Raw genomic sequence first — 23780 nt, 5'->3', positions numbered from 1 at the left:
GCAGCTTTCTTCTGTATCGCTATGACTCACTCCAGGTTTGTTTTGTCAGTAGACAACCAAATATGTAATCTGTTGATCAGCAGCTGGTAAACTGGTAACATGATAAGCTGGTAACACACAAGGGTGATACCCAAGGGTTGCAAAGAAGGGGGTGTTTTTCAAAGACACATATTATGGGTTGGTGAACACCAGTTCAGCTTCTGGGAGGAAAGAAACCCAGTTGTTCTGCTCAGCAGTACACTACATGTCCAGGTAATGTTCTCAGAGGACCATGTTGACGAACAATATCCTTCATGAAGATATCAGCGAGAGCACGGAAGGTAGGCAATTTGGACAAGGCTGTGAAATGGGCTTGTTTGCTGAATGTATCAACCATAAGTATAGCATTCATACCTTAGGAATGAGGTAGCTGTACAATATGTCCATGGCAATTTGTGTCCAGGGCAGGGAGAGGGAAGAGGCATGGGATGGCATGGCCTTCATTTTAAGAACAAACCTCACAGGCAAAAATTAATTCTGATACATCATAAGACATAAGACATTATGAGATATACGTTCTAAGGTCTTCTTGTTCCCTGTGTGACTAGAGATGGGGAGGTATGACCCCATTGTAGAATGGTCCTTCTAAGATGAGGAGGAAGAAATCATTTATATTGGGGAAGGCCAGCTTATGTCAGAATCTTTTAGGGAGGCTCACTGAATCTTAGTCAACAGGGACATGGAAATAGTTGCAATGATTGTCTTAGGTGTGGAAGGAAGGGAGTCTGACTCAAATTGTTTAGATTTGCATTAGCCTTGGTATTCTTAGAACTAGGTTGGTATGCTATGATGTAATCGAACATAGTAAATGCTTGGAGGTTTCAAAATACAAGAGGTTCTTGTGATCAGTACCTTCTAGGAGTTGTTTAAGAGCCAATTTGATGGCTAATAAGTCTCTCCAACATCATAGTTCTTTTCCACAGAAGAGAACTGTTTAGAGAAGAACGAACAAGAATGTATGTGGTGGTTACTTGGGAACACTTTGGGCTAGGATGCCTCCTGCACCATTCTCAGATGCATCAACCTTCACAATGAATGGTAGAGAATGATATGGATAATGGAGGACAGGAGCTGTACTAAAAGCTATTTTAACATCTCAAAGGTGGACAGAGCCACAGGAGTCCATTTCTTTAATTCTCAGGAAATGTTTAACAGGTCTGATGTCCTGGGTGAGAGGCCAGTCTACCACAGCTCTTACTTTCTTCGGGTCCATCTCTAGATCTTAAGAGGAGAGTATGTAACCCCAAAACGGCATGGAAGAAGTCACATTTCGCTGCTTTGGCGTAAAGCAAATTCACACAGAGGCACTGAGTGAATTCTATGCTCTGCCAAGATAAACCATGACATCAGACCATCACATTTAACCATGTGTTGAATGTAGTTTTCCACTCAAAACAAGATTATATGCTTCTTGAAGGTTTAATTTACTGAAGTTAGTGGTTGTGGATATGTATTCTTAACAGTGATCTTTTTTGAAGCCCCAATCTTCTATACAGGGACATAGTGAGCCCTCCTTCTTGAAGATAAAAGATAACCCTGCACCAATTGTAGAAGAGGAGGGTTGAATAATTCACCTGTAGAGCATGTCCTGGATTTATTGTAAGATGCTCTCATTCTCCATAATGGATAAAGGATATACTCCTCCTTTATGAGGCCTTTGAAGAAGTAATGCCTCTGCTTGTTTCTTTGAAAACACATCAAGGTAATCCCAATAGGATCAGTTTATTGAAATCTTCATCAGCTATCTCCAACACAACTGCAATGATACAATGTAGACAGGACTCTTGACAAAGAGGTGTGCCTCTAAGGTGTGGCAGGTGGTTGGGCAGACTGGGTGCTGGATTGAAGAATCTGGAATTGCAATACCATTCTGTCGTCCTTATATTGCTTTTGCTGATTTTGATTTGTTTGCTGTTTTTGACCCTTGGCTTGCCTGACTATTCTCCTGCCTACAGATTGATTCTGCTACAGATTAAAATACCTGTGTACCATACCTGGCTTGTCTGACTACCTGTTCCATGAACTGACCTCTGGCTTGTATAACTAACCATTTTGTATATTGAACATGGCTGTGTTTGACCATCCTCTCAGCAGTTCCCTTTTCACAGTGTTATGGCATGGAGTAGTTTCTGCATCACTATATAAAAGACTTAATATATATATATCATCATTTTGCCCAACTAGTGACAGGGAAAGGAGAGGGTCTGCTTCTTTGTTCATAAAAAAGGTATTTAATATGAATTAATTCAACATCTAGTTTGGCGTACTGATTTGAATGCTTAGGTTTTATTGTGGAAATACACTATTTGGATAAAAAAACATACTTTTCTGTGACAGCTAATACAGTAAATCTCCAATTAACAGTAACAGTAGCGTCCCACAAAGTCTTTGTCTCTCACCTGGAATGGATATGGAAATCTCTCTATAATAGAGATTTGCTCTGTATCTGTAGATTCTTCTCGGTTCTGAAATTACAGAAACAGATATCTGACTGGATATAATGAAGAAAGTAACAGAAAAGAAAGCAAAGGAAAAGAAGAAAGAAGTGCACTGTCCACTACAGAAGAAAAATGTGCAAAATAGGAGATAAAGCAATCTCATGCAAACCAGATTATGTAAACATTGTATATTGGTAATATACACACATGACTCGAAACAAAAATGTTTGTCAGTATACAAAGTTTCTGAAAGCTACACCTATACTGATAAAAAAATATATTCACACAAGATTGGGGTGTCATAGACCAAAATGGGGTCTTCCCACCAACAGTGATGTGATTATTTTGATTGTATTATATAATTTACTATAAAAAAATATTTTACTCATCTATAAAATCTAATAAAAAATCTGCTTAATAGATTCTACAATTTGTCCTGAAATACCCAATGTTTTTATGTTTTTTTGCTTTTTTCAGCACGTTATGGGAAGTAATTACAAGTAGCGTTTCTCAAAACCATTTTTTACAAATTTGGTAATTCTGCTATTTGGGACATCTTTGAAGCAATTTATCAAACCATATATTTTTGAAAACTAGACACCCCAGGGTATTTCAAATGATGGCATTTTACCACCAGCCTTTGTCAAAGTCTGCAGTAGTATTTTTTTGGTTTTTTTCCCACACACGTTGTACTTTAGGTATGAACTTAGTGGTATATGTCGCTGTCACACAACACCCCGATATGTGTTCAGCAACATCTCTCGGGTACAATGATACCAGCCATCCATGGGTTTGTTGGGTTGTTTGGGGACTAAAAGGGACACATTTGGGAAGTGTGCATTTTTCAAATTGGAATTTTGACAATTCGACCCACATATCCTATTTGGGATATCTTTGAACCCTGTCAGTTCAATTTACTCTATCAAATCATATATTGTTGAAATCTAGACACCCCAGCGTATTTCAGTTGCTGGTATTTTAATTTTTACCACTAACCTTCATTAAAGTTTGCAGTGGTGTTTTTTTCACACACACTTCAGGTGTGAATTAACACCTCCTGGTATATGTTACTGTCAAACAACACTGTCCAATATGTGTTCAGCAACATCTCCTGAATACAGTGATAACTCCATGCATGAGTTTGTTGGGTTATTAGGGAGATAAAAGCCACCTGAGAGGTGTGCATTTTTTTGAAATTTGGACATCTGGCCAGTCTGTGCCCATGTCTTATTTCTTTCCATGAACTGGGTCAATTCGATTCACCCCATCAAATCATACATTGTTTTTTAAAACTAGACATCTCGTGGTCATTTAACATGCTGGTATTTTAACTCTTTTTATGCGAGAATTTCTTGTGAAGATATAGCGCTAATTTTAGGGCTTGCTCATAATATAAACTTAAAAAAAAAATAAAAATATATATATATATGTATATACATACGGTATATACACTCACTGGCCACTTTATTAGGAACACCTTGCTAGTAGCGGGTTGGACCCCCTTTTTGCCTTCAGAACTGCCTTCATTCTTCATGGCATACTTTCTACAAGGTGCTGGAAACATTCCTCTGAGATTTTGGTCCATATGGACATGATGGCATCAGGCAGTTGCTGCAGATTTGTCGGCTCCGCATCCATGATGCCAATCTCCAGTTCAACCACATCCCAAGGTATTGGATTGAGATCAGTTGATTGCGGTGGCCATTGGAGTAAAGTGAACTCATTGTTATGTTCAAGAAACCATTTTGAGATGATGTGAGCTTTGTGACATGGTGCATGGGTATCCTGCTGAAAGTAGCCATCAGAAGATGGGTACACTGGGGTCACAGTGGCGTCTCCAACTTTCATACTTTGGGGGGCATATGGGGGGACAGGGACCCTAGTAGGGGTGCAACTATAAAACGCTACATATACGCTATATATTTATCTGCGTGGATATATATGTTAGACATGCATTTTTAACTACATAACACCTCTTTGAAGCAAAACCCATGATTGAAATATGATTTCAAAAAAACATTCTTTAATATTTCAAATTTTTCATTCTTTAATATTAGACCCTGCTGCCAATATATATTAATATTAGCCCCTGTTGCCAATATATTTTATTGAAAAAATTTAACCCTAGGCAAGCATTTCCTAGGGCTCCGCTCCACGCTCCCTAGCATGCAGGTATACATAAATAATGTATGGACACATAGTGTAGCAGGTATAGATCAACAGCATGACACACAAGCCCAGCTTTGCATGTATAGATCACTTGAAATTCACATCTGAACTCAGCACTGAATGTATAGATCAGAACAGAATCAGACATACAAATCCTGTATTTGCAGGTATACAATAATAATGTATGGAAATATAGCATAGCAGGTATAGATCAACAGAACACACAAACCCAACATTGCAGGTATAGATCAACTGGAAATTAATTAAAGGTATAGATATAACCTCCTAAATAAGATCACCAGTTGCACAACCCAAAGACCAGTCCTAACATCCACACTGCCAACACAGAACCTGACAATAACCCCAATTACACACATAGGACGTGCCATCTTTGTCTCCAAACAGCCCAGCATGAGTCAACTTTGTCCCCAAACAGCCCAGTGTATGACATCTTTTTCCCCAAACAGCCAGCTCTGTGCCATCCCATAAACATGCTACTTGTGCCATATTTGTCCCATGGACACCCTGCTTATGCCATCTTGGTCCCCATGGCTCACACATCCTGTTTGTGCCATCTTTGCTGTTCCACAAATCAATTATACGTCTATAGTACACACAAAAACTTTTACAGTTACTTTTTCATTCACACAATCATTTATTCTTTCACACAAATCATTTACACATATTCATTAATGCATTCTCACAAATGATTCAAGAAATTCATCCACACATGAATTCATTCTCTCATTCATTCACACAATTCATCCGCACATGAATTCATACTCATTCACACAATTTATTCTCTCATTCATTCATTCACACAATTGATACACACATTTAATCATACTCTTACTCATTCACACAATTCATCCACATATTAATTCATTCATTCTCTCACTAATTCACACAATCCATCCACACATTAATTCATTGTCAAGATCCACTCTCTGCCTGAACCATGGCTGAATTATACTTCAGGCTAATACATCTGCTTCCACTAGTGGCCACCCTCCTCCCTCTGGAGTGATCTGAACCTGATTATCAGGTACAGCTGCACCTCATGAACTGAGTGAAGCCCTGCCTTTAAAAGACCTGCCCTTCAGTCAGGGCCTTGGCATTGACGTTGAAGGACTGCTTTGCTCTGAGCCGCTTCCTGTACCCGAGCTTGTGCCTGTACCCGAGCTTGTGCCTGTACCCGAGCTTGTGCCTGAACCCGTGCCTGTGCCTGAACCCGTGCCTGTGCCTGAACCCGTGCCTGAGCCTGAACCCGTACTCGTGCATGATCCAGTACCTGAGCATAAGCCTGTACACGTGCCTGGCCCGGTAGTACTCCGTTCCCGTCCGCTCTGCCAGTGGGCCTCCGTTCCCGTCCGCCCTGCCAGTGGGCCTCCGTTCCCGTCCGCCCTGCCAGTGGGCCTCCGTTCCCGTCCGCCCTGCCAGTGGGCCTCGCCTGTGCCTGAACCTGTACCTAAACCTGCCTGTGGGCTTACCTGCCAGTGGGCCCGCACCCGAGCCTGTACCTGTGCCTGAACCTGCCTGTGGGCTTACCTGCCAGTTGGCCCACACCCGAGCCTGTACCTGTACCTGCACCCGAGCCTGCACCTGTACCTGCTCCCGAGCCTGTACCTGCCTCAGCTCCCGTCTCTCTGCCTTTCCAGTCCTGCTACTCTGTCTGTACCTATCTCTCTGTCACCATGCATAAAGGGGTACAGACAGAGTTCCCCGTATCCCCTGCACATGGACTCCTACCCGACCTGCTCGCCCGGGTCCTGACATTCATTCATTGTCTCACTCATTCACACAATTCACCAACGCATGAATTCATACTCTCTCATTTACGCAATTCACCTTGGGGAAGTCATGCGGTGGGAGCACAAGGCCTCTGTCTCGCTGCTCTGCCGCTTTACTGCTGAGCGACAGAATATGACATCATATTCCAGGGCTCAGCATGAAATGCCGGCACTGCGACTGAGCTAAAGGCCTCACGGAGAAGACTGAGGGGCTCCGAGCGGTTGCTGAAAACGTATTCTTGAGCGACCACTTGGCGCCCCTCTCTCTCCTCTGTGACAATCATCCCTGCACACAAAAAAAATATGGTGTTTCAATTGGGGGGCACAGCATGATGTAGGGGGTCCGTGGCCCCCTCTGCCCCCCCCGGGGGGACATGGTCAGCAACAATACTCAAGTGGCCCAGAGTGTGCCTGAACCGTCATACAAGGCATGGATCCATGCTTTCATGTTGTTTATACCAAATACTCATCACACTAGGCAATGCTCTTCCAGTCTTCCATTGTCCAATTTTGGTAAGCCTGTGCGAATTGTAGCCTGTTCCTCTGTTCTTAGCTGACAGAGGTGGCACCCACTGTGGTCTTCTGCTGCTGTAGCCCATCTGCTTAAAGGTTCGACGTGTTGTGCTTTGAGAGATGGTATTCTGCATACCTCAGTTGTAAGGAGTGGTTATTTGAGTTACTGTTGCCTTGCTGTCATCTGGGACCATGGTTGTGTGTGAAAATCCCAGTAGATCATCAGTTTCTGAAATACTCAGATGGTACCATCAACCATGCCTGAATCACTGTCCTTCTGTTCAATTTGCCATCTGGCTCCACCTCTGCACCTGTACCATCATGCCAAGCCTGAACATCAATCCTGCAGGTATGGCTTGCACTAATCCTTTTTTGTTTTGTTTTGTTTTTACCAGATGCCTACTGCTGCAACCCCTATGCATAATGACCTTCCACTGATAACATCAAAGATATGCTTGATTTTGATTTTCCCTAGGTCAAACTGGTACTAAATTAATTTTTATCCTTCTAAAATTCAAGAAAGATTTCTAACAATATGCATATTATCCAATTGTATGCATTCAGCTGGGCAAAGAGAGCAACGCGATGTGAATGTAGAGCAGACATGGATTGGTTAGTCAAGTGCCTATAAAAGTAATCCGGCACTTTGATAAAAAATATTGGTTATGAAGCCCTAAAACCTATGCTTTAGGTTAACCCATTCATGATAAAAGTATTTAAATTTTAACCATAGTCATGTTAAACCTTAATTCTACTTTTTAGTTTTTAGTGCACCCATATAAAGGACAAGCAGGGCTTTAATTTTAAACCATATTTATACAAATATGTACCGTATTGGCTCGGATATAGGCCGCACTTTTTTCCCCCACTTTAAGTCTTTAAAGTGGGGGTGCGGCCTATATTCGGGGTCTAGCGCCAGGGGACCTGCATCCTACTCCCCGATACGCTCAGACAGCCTCCCCTGCCAGCACTTCCCACGGGGGGGTGCCGGCACGGCACCGGAAGTTGTATACGCGTATTGCGTAGATGTCCCCCGCCGGCCTCGCAAGACACCCGGGAGTCAGCTCCGGTAAGTCGGGGGGCAGAGGAGGACAGTGGCAGCATATCTCGGGGAGGGAGGAGGACAGTGGCAGCATATCTCGGGGGGGGGGGACAGTGGCAGCATATCTCGGGGGGGGGGGGACAGTGGTAGCATATCTCGGGGAGGGAGGACAGTGACAGCATATCTCGGGGGGGGCAGAGTGGCAGCATGTTTTTTTGGTGCTTTTTTAAAGAAAAAAACTTTTTCTTTAAAAAAGCACCAAACTTTTAGGGTGCGGCCTATATACGGGGGCGGCCTATATCCGAGCCAATACGGTATATAAAAACTGAGCGAAAACTAGCAACAAAAAACTTTTGGCTTAGGTTAGGTAGCACTGCTATAAAACATATGGTCGAGAATATCCTCCAAGTATACTAATACACGACATAATTTTTTTCAATGTTTTGGAGAGCAATAATGCTCTCTTACATACTACACTATTTGTGTTATTTGATTTGTGAGGGGTAGTGTAGCCTTTTTAAAATGTTATGTTACTAGATTGTGGGGGGGGGGTGTGTGCAAAATGTTATACTTGTATAGCTTTTGATTGGAAATGCCTATGCGGTTTTAACCCTTTCAGTGATGTTCTGGGCACACTTTTCCCAACCAGGGGCACGCCATTTCTTTAGAGTTTTGTTGTAGCTACATGTAGGTGGTAACTGTATTAACAGCTTAGTTTTTAACTAGTGAAACCTATATTTTGGGGGGAGTTTCAGGACAAGTTAAGATTTTTATAGGAACTTGGTTTAGGGTAAACTTTGCATCAAATCACATGATATATTGGTAAAACATAGGAACTTACTCATTAATTCCGCATAAAATTCCAAACCTTATGGTATAGGTTACCATAAACTGAATACTTTTCTTAGGGGGAATGGATTTTGGGGAGGCACTAGTGATTTCACCATCCCTGATGACATAATACTATCAAGTAAATCCCTCCAGGATGGGAAAAGATCGCTCTGGCAGACTCCCTTGTCCTACAGTAGAATCTTCTCCTCAATTGCATGCATAAATCTCAGAGATGAGGCCCCAAAGAGTGCACTGTATGTAGCTGGAACCCATTTGAGCCAGCTATGTACCACGTATATATGTACGCCATATGGGCGAAACGCGTAAGACAAGGACTCTGTGCTTTGCTCAATGATTATACAAGAGGACCAATAAAGTTTTTTGGTTTTAATGGTACGTCTGGATACACTTGTGTTATTTCGTTCTGGAGTGCGCCGGAAATATCTGCTCATGTCTTTTTGTCTCGACGTTATATACCGTATTTGCTTGATTATAAGACAAGGTTTTTACCAGAGCAAATGCTCTTATAATCAGGGTCGTCTTATAATCAGACCTCAAATAGGTCTGACTATGAGACTAAGATCCAGATCCCCCGCAGCGATGCAGGGGACCTCGATCCTCCTGTCCCCCCCCCCGGTGCTTAGTCTGGGCAGCGTGTAGAGCTCTTTCCAATTCGCGTAGATAACTTCCGCTGCAGCATAATATGCCTTTTAACCCCCTAAATGGCATATAGGGGTATAAGGCAATTCTGGAGGCAGAGTGGCACATATGGGGTCAAAAGGCATATCATGGGGCACAGTGGCATTTAGAGGGTTAAAAGGCATATCATGGGGCACAGTGGCATATAGGGGGTATAAGGCATTTCTGGGGCAAAGTGGCAAGCCTGGGGCAGATGTGCGTAACAGGGAGGGCAGGTTGTAAAAAAAGGAAATAAAAACAAAATATTTTTCTCAATCATAGCTTTTATTAACAAACAATTGTTCACATAGTTTACATGAAATAACATTTACTGGTAAAACTATGTTCTTATAGGGTCGTTTTATATTCAGGCTTTTTCTTTTTTTTCCTAAATTAATATTCAGATTTTGGGGGGTCGTCTTATAATCAGGGTCGTCTTATAATCGAGCAAATACGGTAATCTGTGCCATAATAACTAGGCAGAGCTAAATTGTGCTAATTACTAGACTTGTGCATTCGTATTCGGGCGAACATGAAAACGAACACGAAGGGTGCGTTTTCGTTGTTCGGCCCGAATACCGAACATACGAGCATGGCAACAGCAAAACGTATACGAAGACAAGGACACACAACACGAAGAATCTTTGTGTTCATCTTCGTTTACTAATCTCCCTGGTCCCTTCCCCATCTAGCCTACTTTAACGGTAGGCTAGATGGGGAAGGCCAAGTCTCATAAAAATAGATTTAAGATAGTATAACCTTGCCCTTTTGAAATAATTCAAATTTTTCAGTATAGAATGGGTAAATATATCTATAACTCACATACACCCCAAAGTAAAAGCAAGCAGGCTACAGAGATGATTCAACATAAAATGCCATCAGTTAGTAGTACAAGCTAAATTTTATGTCGGAGTGTAGTATACAGATGAAGGGCCTGATTAAACAAGATTAAGATTAACTAATTACTCCAGGACCTTGAGCCCCAATCCCATAGCCTGAGCTGTTCCCATGCTGTCATAAATCGTGTTGTCTGTGAGCTCTGGATTACTCTGACAGACTATCCGACACTAGCAGAGATAAAATCAGTTCTACTGCAGGTATGTATATTACCTGAATAATCCAGTATACTGTACAGCCATCTCCTCTTTTCCAGTGTCCATGTGCACCCAGGCTGGAAGAGTGGGAGGGCTTTAAAGCACAAGGTGTCCTCGGAGCGGCTGTTTAACCTTCTTTACACTAACCTCCCTTTCCTTTCCCTCCATTTTACTTGGGCTTGTGTGTTAAGTGACAAAGGCACCGTGATCCAATTCCAGGAGGAGCATGCCCAGAAGCAAGTGCTACGCTATTGTGGACAGGAGGTCCGTTATATTGTGTGCCTGCACCAGTGTTCTGTTCTGCCTGAACCTGATTTTTTCTGCTCTGACTGCTGCAGACTGCTTGCAAACTTTGGCCATCTAAGCTGTACTTGAACCCTGCAGCTGGTTTTCTGCATATAGAGCTGTCTATATAGGTCTATAACAGTGGGTCACTGCAATTTGTGGCCACTTCTATATTCTTTTTAATTTTGAAGAGCTACGGACTATGTAACCACATTATATATTGTCCTGATATGAGTGGGACAAACATATCCTGTCCAATTGCACAACAGACTGGGACTTCATTGGCTGCACATGTGCAGTGCCATCAATGAAGGAATGTAGTGGAAACCTAGGCTCCTTAATCTGACATTGTGCAGATGGCAGTCTTATACTGCTTTACTGACTTTATTGTTGTGACTAGTGTTTGAATTACTGAGAGGTAAAAAAACATCTGCCAGTAATTATACTCTGGCAGGCTTTTTAAACTATATTGTAAAGAACAAAGTCACAATCTGTACAATAATACATATTTAAGATGTAATTGTAAGATAAATTCATTTCAATATCATGTATCCCCCAAAATGCAGTGTAATATTGCCAAAATACAAAACAATGTTCTGGAAATATAAAATGAGACACAGAGGGTGTGTTTACGAGATGCCAAAAATTACTATGTAGATGATCATTGCTATTTTTTTAACCGATTTGCTTAAGTGGTCACAAATATTAACCCTGTCATATTCTCTCAGCTCTAAGCGGTGAAAATTTGTATTTGTTGAGTATGTTGATATGTTGGTTAAATTAGTTAAATAGAGTTAACAGAGAGAGGGATGAGATATGTCAATGATGCAGCGGGAAAAAAATCATCAACCTGATAATGTGGAATAGTCAAGCTCTGGCTACCTGAAGCCCACCTCTTTTGAAATGCAGGTAGGCAGTCCCGCTGATGTCTGTGGGCAGTAACTTACCAGGAGAAGCCTCACTACACCTGGAGACTCCAAGCGAAACCCGGAGAGTTCTCAGGTATGCGAATAATACACAGCAACATAAAATACTAAAAACTAATAGTGAAACAGATGAAGAGACAGTGAAATTTAGGTAATACAGATAAACACAGAAAACAGACCATAAAGACACAGCTAGAACTAATTCTAGATCCAATAAAGCCAGATACAAGAAGCACCCTCAAGTATACCAGTTGTAGTGAAACATGAGTTACTGTCTTCAAGGGACATGTGGGCTTAATAAAAAACACACTAAAACCATAACTCTTAATACATTACCTCACTTTACCAAATCAAAACTGACAAGTCCAGGATGGTAAATTTTTTTACATTATCAGGTATACTAAGGTTACTTGCCATACAGAGGTAAAGCGATACTGTAGACCTTAAAACATTTTCTTTTTTCTTCTCTCTTACCGGTATCTGTCTTTCTGGTGGTGGGTTTTCCTCCGGCTCAACACTTTCAACACATACCACCTTATCCAGGTCTACAGACCCCTTCTTACTTCCCCGGCGCTGGAAATTGCAAACAAACAGGTTATATTGAGAAAATGATCACTGCAGGCATTACATATTTCTCAGTCTATTAGGCTAAAATACTAATGCAGAATCTTCACAAATCTTTACAAGGCCAAACCAGGGGGTTGTAACTAAGTCTCTAGAATCTCCCTTCTGCATTCACCTGTGCACTAACACAAGATAGAACCTGTTGGTAACAGCCCTAACAACAAAGTGTCCTAAACAGTTGCATAGGTCACCTATAAGATGGCCCTTGATCTGTACATATATCCTTTTTTCTGTTAATCTCTTAATTGCTGATGTGGTGGTTTTTCACATCGAATAAAATACAAATGCATTTATACCAGTGGATCTAAATGCAGTGTTGGTCCAAGATCCATTTAGTGAAATAAATTGTCCACCTTGAGCAGCATCCCTATAACCATTTCTAATTGTATAAATGAACTGAACAAAACATGAAAATGTTACTGTGTAAATGTTGTTTGGATAACCTGTGGAAACAATGATATATGCATATTGTAATTGTTTTGAATAGTATTTTAATATCTACACAATAGTCCTAAGTAAGATATGCAAACATTTCACTGAAGGTAAACACAAACGCCTGGCACTCCTACTACACCCAGTGTCTTTATATAACATCATTACTTTCCCATAATGAATGCATTCATGAAGCTGTACAATTATTGTTTTATAAGCTATGTAAATTGAATTACTATGTAATATCCTTTTGAGATAACCTACACAGCAGGCTACACAAGGGCCAATGGTCAAAGGTTGATGACCAACTACTCTTTGTGTATGTACTTTCATTTGGATCTAAATTATGGTTATGTCTAGGAAGATGCCATGTGCAAATTTAGTACTCAGATATGGAGGATTATATCAGCCTATCTAGTCTGCCTATTTTTCGTTATGTGAAGACCTTAATCAGCCGTTGGTCTTAGATTGATGGATAGATTGATGCTTGATGCTACTGTTTTACCCTCTACCCCTTCTACCAATTTACAGCAGATAAGAACCATTTAGCCCTTCTAGTCTGCCCAGCCTCGGAATACTTTCCTTAGTCCCTTGTCTTATTGGTCTTATCTTATAGCTAGCTTAGCCGTATACCTATCCCATGCTTTCTTAAACACCTTCACTACATTAACATCTACCACCTCTGCTGCAGTGGCGTCTCCAGCTTTCATATTTAGGGGGGCACATGGGGGCCAGGGACCAAAGTAGGGGGGCCAGTATTAGACCCTGCTGCCGATATATAGAAATATTACACCCTGCTTCCGATATATATTAATATTAACCCCTGCTGCGGATATATATTGATATTAGCCCCTGCTGCAGATATATACTTATATTATACCCTGCTGCCGATATATATTAATATTTGACCCTGCTGCCAATATATATTAATATTAGCCCCCACTGCCAATATATATTATTAGTCCCTGCAGCCAATATATATTAATATTAGCCCCTGCTGCCGATATATATATAAATAATAGACCCTGCTGCCAATATATGTTAATATTAGCTCCTGGTGCCAATATATATTAGCCCCTGCTGCCGATATATATTAATATTAGCCCCTGCTGCCGATATATATTAATATTAGACCCTGCTGCCGATATATATATAGTATTAGTCCCTGCTTCCTATATATATTAATATTAGCCCCTGCAGCCAATCTATATTAATATTAGATGCTGCTGCCAATATATATAAATATTAAACACTGCTGTCAATATATAAATAAATATTAGACCCTGCTGCCTATATAGAAACACAGAAAGTGACGGCAGATAAGAACCAGTAGGCCCATCCAGTCTGCCCAACCTCTGAGTACTTTCCTTTAGTACTTGCCCTTATCCTATATCTAGCTTGGCCTTATGCCTATCCCATGCTTGCTTAAATGACTTTACTGTATTAACATCTACCACTTCTGCTGGAAGGCTATTCCATGTGTCCACTACCCTTTCCGTAAAGTAATATTTTCTGATGTTACCATTAAACCTTTGCCCCTCTAGTTTATGGTTGTGTCCTCTTGTTGTGGTAGTATTTCTCCTTTTAAATAAACTATCATCCTTTACCTTGTTGATTCCCTTTAAGTATTTAAATGTTTCTATCATATCCCCCCCTGTCCTGTCTTTTTTCCAGGCTATATAGGTTAAGATCCTTTAACCTGTCCTGGTAAGGTTTATCTTGTAATCCATAAACCATTTTAGTAGCCCTTCTCTGCACTTTCTCCAACATTTCTATATCCTTCTGGAGATACGGTCTCCCAGTACTGTACACAATACTCCAATGAGGTCTCACCAGCGATCTGTACAACGGCATGAGCACTTCCCTCTTTCTACTGCTAATACCTCTTGCTATACAACCAAGCATTCTGCTAGCATTACCTGCTGCTCTACTGTATTGTCTGCCTACCTTTAAATCCTCAGAAATAATTACCCCTAAATCCCTTTCCTCACACGTTGAGGTTAGGACAGTATCAAATATTCTATACTCTGCCCTTGGGTTTTTATGCCCCAGGTGCATTCATTTGCATTTATCTACATTAAATGCCAATTGCCACAGCTCTGACCATTTTTCCAGTTTACCTAGATCGTTTGCCATTTGGTTTCTTCCTCCAGGAACATCAACCCTGTTGCAAATTTTTGTGTCGTCAGCAAATAAACATACCTTTCCATCAAGACCATCTGCAATATCACTAATAAAGATATTAAAGAGAATGGGTCCAAGTACAGATCCCTGAGGTATCCCACTGGTAACAAGACCTTGTTCTGAATATACGCCATTGACTACAACCCTCTGTTGTCTGTCACTCAGCCACTCCTTAATCCATTCAACAACATTGGGATCTAAACCCAGAGATTGCAGTTTATTTATAAGTCTTCTATGTGGGACAGTGTCAAAGGCCTTACTGAAATCACCCATTCAAAAAAATCAATAAGATTTGTTTGGCAAGATCTTCCTGATGCTGTTGTTGATCTTGAAACCCATGTGACTTCAGATGTTCAACAATCCTTTCCTTTAACATTGTTTCCATTAATTTCCCCACTACAGATGTAAGACTAACTGGCCTGTAGTTGCCCGACTCCTCCCTACTGCCTTTTTTGTGAATGGGCACAACATTCGCTACTTTCCAATCCCCAGGGACAACTCCCGTTAACAATGATTCGTTAAATATATCAGTTAACGGTTTTGCTAGTACACCCCCAAGCTCTTTTAATAACTTGGGGTGTATCCCATCAGGCCCCATCAACTTATTTGTCTTTACCTTAGACAACTGAAGTAGAACCTCCGCCTCGATAAACTCACATATTTCAAATGATTCAGTCTGATATATAAATAAATATTAGCCCCTGCTGCCAAAACATATATAAATATTTGCCCCTGCTGCCAATATATATAAAAATATTAGAACCTGCTGCCAATTTATTTTATAGTGAAAAAATTGGACCCTACCCAAACATTTCCTTGGGCCCCGCTCAACGCTTCCTTGCATGCAATCACTCCCTCCGCTACCATACCAAAAAAAAAATATTTGCCACACTGACTGCAGATCAGAGGAAGACCGTGAGAGTCAGTCCTGAACCGTGACATTGAGAGGTCCTCACCCCTGTTATCATCCCCAGAGTCCCTTTGTCCCCTCATTCACTAAACCATACCGCTCTTTTACTTACACCCTGTAGTTCAGGTATAGATCAAATAAACAACACATGGAAACAGCACATGCAACTGAATGAGATAAAAAAAAACTTGTATTTGCAGGTATACATAAATAATGTATGGAAACATAGCATTGCAGGTATACACACAAACCCAGCATTGCAGGTATATATCAACTGGAAATCACATGTACACTCAGCACTGAAGGTATAGATCAAATAAACAACACATGGAAACAGCACTCCAGGTATTGATTAGGGCTGAAACAACTAATCGATAAAATCGATAATAATCGATAATGAAAATCGTTTTCAACGATTTTCATTATCGATTAGTCAAATCGATTAGTCGAATGCTCTGAAAAACTTATATAATCCGACCTCAAACAGAGATCAGATTATAACGCTAGAATCCAGATCCCCCGCAACTCTGCAGGGGACCTGGATTCCCCTCACTGTCGGCCGGTGGGCGTCCGTGCGATACGCACAGACAACTTCCGCCTCTCCCCTCCACTTCAATACACCCCTCTGACTCCTCCCCCCTCCCATACACCGCTCTGCCTCTCTCCCGACTCCCTGGTGTTTTGTGAACCTCCGTTGCTGACAGGCACTTTCACTGCAGCTTCATAGAAGCCTCAGCGTAAGTGAAGGGCATTAACTTCTGACAGCTGACAGAGAGGATGATCCTCTGCAGGAGACCTCGATTCTTTGTCAGCCGGTGGGGGTCTGCACGAGGTGCACAGACAGCCTCCGTTACTGCCCTTCACTTACGCTGAGGCTTCTATGAAGCTGCAGTGAAAGTGCCTGTCAGCAACGGAGGTTCACAAAATACCAGGGAGTCGGGAGAGAGGCAGAGTGGTGTATGGGAGGGGGGAAGAGTCAGAGGGGTGTATGGGAGCCACCCTCCCATACACCACTCTGGCTCCTCCCCCCTCCCATACGCCACTCTGCCTCTCTCCCCGGCTCCCTTGTGTCTTGTGAACCTCCGTTGCTGACAGCAGGCAGAGTGGAGTATGGGAGGGGGAGGAGGCAGAGTGGAGTATGGGAGGGGGGAGGAGGCAGAGTGGAGTATGGGAGGGGGGAGGAGCCAGAGTGGTGTATGGGAGGAGGGAGGAGGCAGAGTGGAGTATGGGAGGGGGGAGGAGGCAGAGTGGAGTATGGGAGGGGGGAGGAGGCAAAGTGGTGTATGGTAGGGGGAGGAGCCAGAGTGGTGTATGGGAGGGGGAGGAGCCAAAGTGGTGTATGGGAGGGGGGAGGAGGCAGAGTGGTGTATGGGAGGGGGGAGGAGGCAGACTGGAGTATGGGAGGGGGAGGAGGCAGAGTGGAGTATGGGAGGGGGAGGAGCCAGATTGGAGTATGGGAGGGGGAGGAGCCAGAGTGGAGTATGGGAGGGGGAGGAGGCAGAGTGGAGTATGGGAGGGGGAGGAGCCAGAGTGGTGTATGGGATGGGGAGGAGCCAGAGTGGTGTATGGGAGGGGAGGAGCAAGAGTGGTATATGGGTGAGTTATAGTGGTGTATGGGGGGTATTATGAATTTCAGGGCATATAGGGGTATAAGGCATATCGATATTAGGCATATCAGGGTGGCATAAAACATATCTGGGGGTAAAAGGCATATTGGGGGCACAGTGGCATATCAGGGGGCACAGTGGAATCTGGCATATAGGAGGTATAAGGCATATATGGGGGCAGAGTGGCAAGCTGGGGGTCAGATGTGCATAACTGGGGGCAGTTTGGTAAATAAAAAAATATAAACAAGGCTTTTTTCTCAGTTTTTATTAAATATGAAAAATAGTTAACATATGAATTAATATTTACAAATAACTTTGTATTAAAACCTAGTTTGAGAAACACCGTATTTGGGTTCTTGTAGCTTTTATTATTATGTCAGTAAAATAAGAAGGTGAATAGAGAGAGGCCATTGCAATAAAGAGATGAAAGCGTAAATTGTACGTTTTTTATTACATTATTTTAAATTTTAAAAAAATTGCATTTTTTTTATCCGATTAATCGATTAATCGAAAAAATAATCGGCCAACTAATCGATTATTAAAATAATAGTTAGTTGCAGCCCTAATATTTACTAATAACTTTATATTAAAACCTAGTTTGAGAAACACTGTGTTTGGGTTCTTGTAGCTTTTATTATTATGTCAGTAAAATAAGAAGGTGAATAGAGAGAGGCCCTTGCAATAAAGAGATGAAAGTGTAAATTGTACGTTTTTTATTACATTATTTTAAATTAAAAAAAATTGCATTTTTTATCCGATTAATCGAAAAAATAATCGGCCAACTAATCGATTATTAAAATAATCGTTAGTTGCAGCCCTAGTATTGATCAACTGAATAAGACATACAAATCCTATATTTGCAGGTAAACATAAATAATGTATGGAAATATAGCCGATACAGATCAACAGAATAACACAAAACCCAGCTTTGCAGGTATATATCAATTGGAAATTACATATAAACTCTGCATTAAAGGTATAGATAAACCCCCTAAATTACAGGCATAGATCACTGGTCACACACCCCAAAGCCAACCCTGGCGTCCATATTGCCCACATAGAACCTGACCAGCACCCAAATTACACATACATAGGACGTGCCATCTTTGTCGCCAAACAGCCCAGCATGAGTCAACATTGCCCCCAAACAGCTGAACGTATGCCATGTTTTTCCCATAAACACACTATGTGTGCCATCTTTTTCCCCATTGCCTAAACACCCTGCTTATACAATCTTTGCTTTTTTGACAAATTAATAATACACCTATGATTCACTTTTACACTCACTCACTAATTCACACAATCATTTATTCTTTCACACAAATTATTTACACATATTCATTAATGCATCCACACATTAATCCATTCATTCTCTCTCTCATTCTGACTCTTTATTTCAATATTCTTGCCACCCTCCTTTCTCCCTATCTACCCCCTCTCCCTCCCTATCTACCCTATCTAACCCCTCTCCCTCCCTCATCCCTCTCGCTCCTTATCTATCCTATCTACCCCCTCTCCCTCCCTATATACCCCCTCTCCCTCCCTATCTATCCCATCTACACCCCCTCTCCCTCCCAATCTATCCTATCTACCATATCTAACCCCTCTCCCTCCCTATCTACCCCCTCTCCCTCCCTATCTACCCCCTGTGACAGGGCCAGGCTAGCTGGCTCATATGTCATATGAAGTTTAGCCGGGTCACGGAGCACTTTTGTGTCCGGTTCTGTATACTGTGACCCGGTAATATATTATATTGTGTTTATTGTGTAACCGGCCCAGAGACTGATGTGGATTCAGCCCCAGCCTTCAAAGAGACGATCCTATAATCTGGCTGGGGCTCTTAATCAGCCAACACAGCCCTGTCTGCCCAGACGGCACCCGCACTACAGGGGGGATAACACAGGTGGGGGAACCCATTGTATTCTGTAATCCCCTCACCTGATACATCCCCTGTATACTGATGGGATTTGTGATGGGATGTGGCTGATGGGATTGGGGGTTGGGTTCGGTACACATTGCATTGAGATTGTATATAAGTTCTGTGTGTTTGTAATAAAGAGAGTTCTTCTTGGTTTACTACGAATGGTGGTCTGGATGATCCGTGGATAGCTGAGTGCTATCCGTATGAGGGACTGACTGGTGATTCCTCAGCCCTCAAACAGGGGTACCCAGCCTTGGGTAAGTTGACCCTGTAACACCCCCTCTCCCTCCCAATCTATCCTATCTATCCCCTCTCCCTCCCAATCTATCCTCTCTATCCCCTCTCCCTCCCAATCTATCCTATCTATCCTCTCTCCCTCCCAATCTATCCTATCTAGCCCCTCTCCCTCCCAACCTATCCTATCTATCCCCTCTCCCTCCCAATCAATCCTATCTATCCCCTCTCCCTCCCAATCAATCCTATCTATCCCCTCTCCCTCCCAATCTATGCTATCTATCCCCTCTCCCTCCCAATCTATCCTCTCTATCCCCTCTCCCTCCCAATCTATCCTATCTAACCCCTCTCCCTCCCTATATACCACCTCTCCCTCCCTATCTACCCCCTCTCCCTCCCAATCTATCCTATCTATCCCCTCTCCCTCCCAATCTATCCTCTCTATCCCCTCTCCCTCCCAATCTATCCTATCTATCCCCTCTCCCTCCCAATCTATCCTATCTAGCCCCTCTCCCTCCCAACCTATCCTATCTATCCCCTCTCCCTCCCAATCAATCCTATCTATCCCCTCTCCCTCCCAATCTATGCTATCTATCCCCTCTCCCTCCCAATCTATCCTATCTAGACCCTCTCCCTCCCAATCTATCCTATCTATCCCCTCTCCCTCCCAATCTATCCTATCTATCCCCTCTCCCTCCCAATCTATCCTATCTATCCCCTCTCCCTCCCTATCTACCTCTTCTCACTCTCTAACCCCCTCCTAACTTTCTACCCTCTCCCCCCTTTGAAGTTCACTTACCTTGGGCTTGTAGAAATCCAGCAGTGGGATTGCGACGTCCCTGTCTCCCTGGTTCTGCCGCAGTGTGCGCGGCTTCACTGCTGAGCGCCGGATATGACATCATATACCGGCGCTCAACTTGAAATGCCGGCACTGCGACCAAGGCAGAGGCCTCGCGGAGAAGAGTGAGAGGCGCCGAACGGTTTCTGAAAACTTATTCCTCAGCGACCATTCGGCGCCTCTCTCTCCTCCGCGTCTATTACAAAAAAAAAAAAGACGCCGTTTCAATTGGGGGGGCACACGTGGGGGGCAAAGCATGATGTAGGGGGGGCCATGGCCCCCTCTGGCCCCCCCCTGCTGACACCACTGCTCTGCTGGAAGGCCATTCCATGCATCTACTAACGCTTTCCGTAATGTAATATTTCCTGATATTACTTTTAAACCTTTGCCCCTCTATTTTAAGATTATGTCCTCTTGTTGTGGTAGTATTTATCCTTTTAAATAAACACCCTTTCTTTATCGTGTTGACTCTTTTTAAGTATATAAACGTTTCTATCATATCCCCCTGTCACGACTTTCTTCCAGGCTATATGTGTTAAGATCTTAAACTTTTCATGATAAATTTTATCCTGTAATCCATGAACCATTTTAGTAGCCCTTCTCTGAACTTTCCCCAACATACCTATATCCTTCTGGAGATATGGTCTCCAGTACTGCACACAATACTCCAATGAGGTCTCACCAGTGCTTTGTACAACAGCATGAGCACTTCCCTCTTTCTACTGCTAATACAAATATACAACCAAGCATTCTGCTAGTATTTCCTGCTGCTCTATTGCATTGTCTATCTACCTTTAAGTCCTTTTAAATAATTACCCCTAACTCCATTTCCTCACTTGTTGAGGTTAGGACAGTATCAAATATTCTAAACTATACCCTTTGCGTTTTAAAGCCCTAGGTACATTATTTTGCATTTATCCACATTAAATGCCAGCTGCCACAGCTCTGACCATTTTTCCAGTTTACCTAATTCATTTGACATTTGGCTCATTCCTTCAACATCCACCCTGTTGTGTCAGCAAAAATTCATATTTTACCATCAATAGCTTCTTCAAGAGAATTGGTCCAAGTACAGATCCCTGAGGTACCCCACTGGTAACAAGACCTTGCTCTGAATATAATCCATTAACTACAATCTTCTGTTGTCTGTCACTCATTCACTGCCTAATCCACTCCCAAAAGAATATTGGGATCTAAACTCAAGAGATTGCAGTTTATAGATTTGTGGGACCGTGTCAAAAGCCTTACTGAAATCTAGGTACAAAATGTCTAGTGCACCACATTCATCAATTATTTTAGTCACCCAAATAAAAAAACCCAATAAGATTAGTTTGGCATGATCTTCCTGAAGTAAACATGTTGTTTTTGATCTTGAAACTCATGTGACTTTAGATGTTCAACAATCCTATCCTTTAACATAGTTTCCATTAATCCCACTACTGATATAAAACTCACAGGCCTGTTTGTCTACTAAAACTTCCTTACATTATATCTAGACACTCTAGTTTGAGATTCTGGCCTCTTATTTTAACATTTCTCATTCTTTCCGATAAACTTCTCTCTTATACTTGTGAAATCTCTTCATCTATTCTAAATGTTTCTATCATATCCTCTCCTCCACGCTATCCATATTGAGATTGTTACAGGTGGAACAACTCAAAAGGTGAATGACTTAAGTAAATTAGAAGAATGGTTCGAGAGTGTGGTAGCTGCAGGTTAATATTAATAAATGTAAAATAATGCACTTGGGACATTAAATTCCCAAGGCAGAATATAGCAGCTGTCAGCGACAACAGAAGAGAGGGATTTAGGAGGAATTATTTCTGATGACTTAAAGGTAAGCAGGCAATCCAATAAAGCATCTCAAAAAGCAAGCAGGATGCTGGGTTGCAGATGGAGAAGTATTAGTAGCAGAAAGAGTGAGGTAATTTTGCCACTTTACAGATCTCTGGTCAGGCCTCACCTAGAGGTTTGCATAAAGTTCTGGAGACCCCATCTCCAGAAGGATATTGACACATTGGAGAGAGTTCAGAGGAGAGCTACGAAAATTATAAGTGGTTTGCAAGCAAAAATTATGAGGAAAGGTTAAAAAGTATTAATATGTATAGCTTGGAGGAAAGAAGAGAGAGGGGGGATACAACAGAAACATTTAAATACTTAAGGGGATTTAACAAAGTACAGGAGACAAGCTTATTCGAAAGGAGGAGGACTGTTAGAATAAGAGGCCATGTTCTAAAACCCGAAGGCCAAAAGCTTAGATGTAACGTCAGGAAAGTTATACTTTACTCAGAGGGTAGTAGATAAATGGAACAGTCTCCCTGCAGCAGTGCTGGAGGCTGATACAGTGAGGGAATTTAAACAAGCATGGGATAGACATAAAGTTTTCCTCACTATGGGACCTGAGGAAAGATTGATAGGGTTTCAACCCCTTACATCAGGAAAAATGGGCAGGCTAGATGGGCCGAATGATTCTTATGTGACATCAAATTCTGTTTCTATGACTTATGACCCCAAACATGCACATAAAATGCATTTCTATGTATGAAGGGCAAAAGAGAGCCAGGAACAGGACTCCATTTAACATGGCATGCAAACTAGGTAAACCAAGGCATGTAAAATTACCTATAAATAGACAACTAGTTTGAGTGGCAGTAGTAAAATTTAGTTGTGACTTCATTAATAACATTTCAGCACATATAATGCATCAACAACTTTATGAGATGGTTCATTTTTCTATCAAAGCATAAAAATCATGACACATTTCTCCTTTGCATCATGCTCACCCCTCTTTCGAAGTCATACTCATAGTATGTAATCTTAGCTTCTGTTAGCACAAACAACCTCTTCTTGTAGTTGAGAGGAGATGTTTTGCGTTTTTGCTGGGATCTCTTCAGGAAAATACTTTCAAGGATACTGGTAGATGCGGAGGCCATTGTGTTCTTCCCTCTGAGGGTGGTAAGGAGATGTGATGTTTTGTTTTAAACTATTCCTGGGGTGCTCTGCTTGAAGAAAAAGAGAGGTCTATTTTTTCAAGTCTTAGTGTTCACCTGGCACTTTCTCATATCATAACTACTTTCTCAGCACTAGCGAGGGAGATGTTCCATCAGTACATACCTGAGAACGGAGAATATAAGGTCAACAACACGCATTAAAACTTTGTATTATTAACCTTTTGTTATAAAAACAACATGACAGGGATCCCTCTGTACCATGCATCACCTGCGT

At 42.0% G+C, this 23780-nt stretch overlaps 1 pseudogene; it reads right to left on the bottom strand.

Annotated features, from left to right (window-relative positions):
- LOC149282325 (tyrosine-protein kinase BTK-like) overlaps positions 1-23488 on the bottom strand; it is an 88739-nt pseudogene extending 65251 nt beyond the window's left edge.
- Between the last annotated feature and the right edge of the window lie 292 nt (positions 23489-23780).

Source organism: Sceloporus occidentalis, unplaced genomic scaffold (assembly GCF_023333645.1).
Source record: "Sceloporus occidentalis isolate IW3139 unplaced genomic scaffold, rSceOcc1.0.p SCAF_119, whole genome shotgun sequence".
NCBI classification, from domain to species: domain Eukaryota; kingdom Metazoa; phylum Chordata; class Lepidosauria; order Squamata; family Phrynosomatidae; genus Sceloporus; species Sceloporus occidentalis.
Note: the sequence above shows the minus strand (reverse complement) of the source record. Positions and strands in the feature narration are given on the sequence as shown.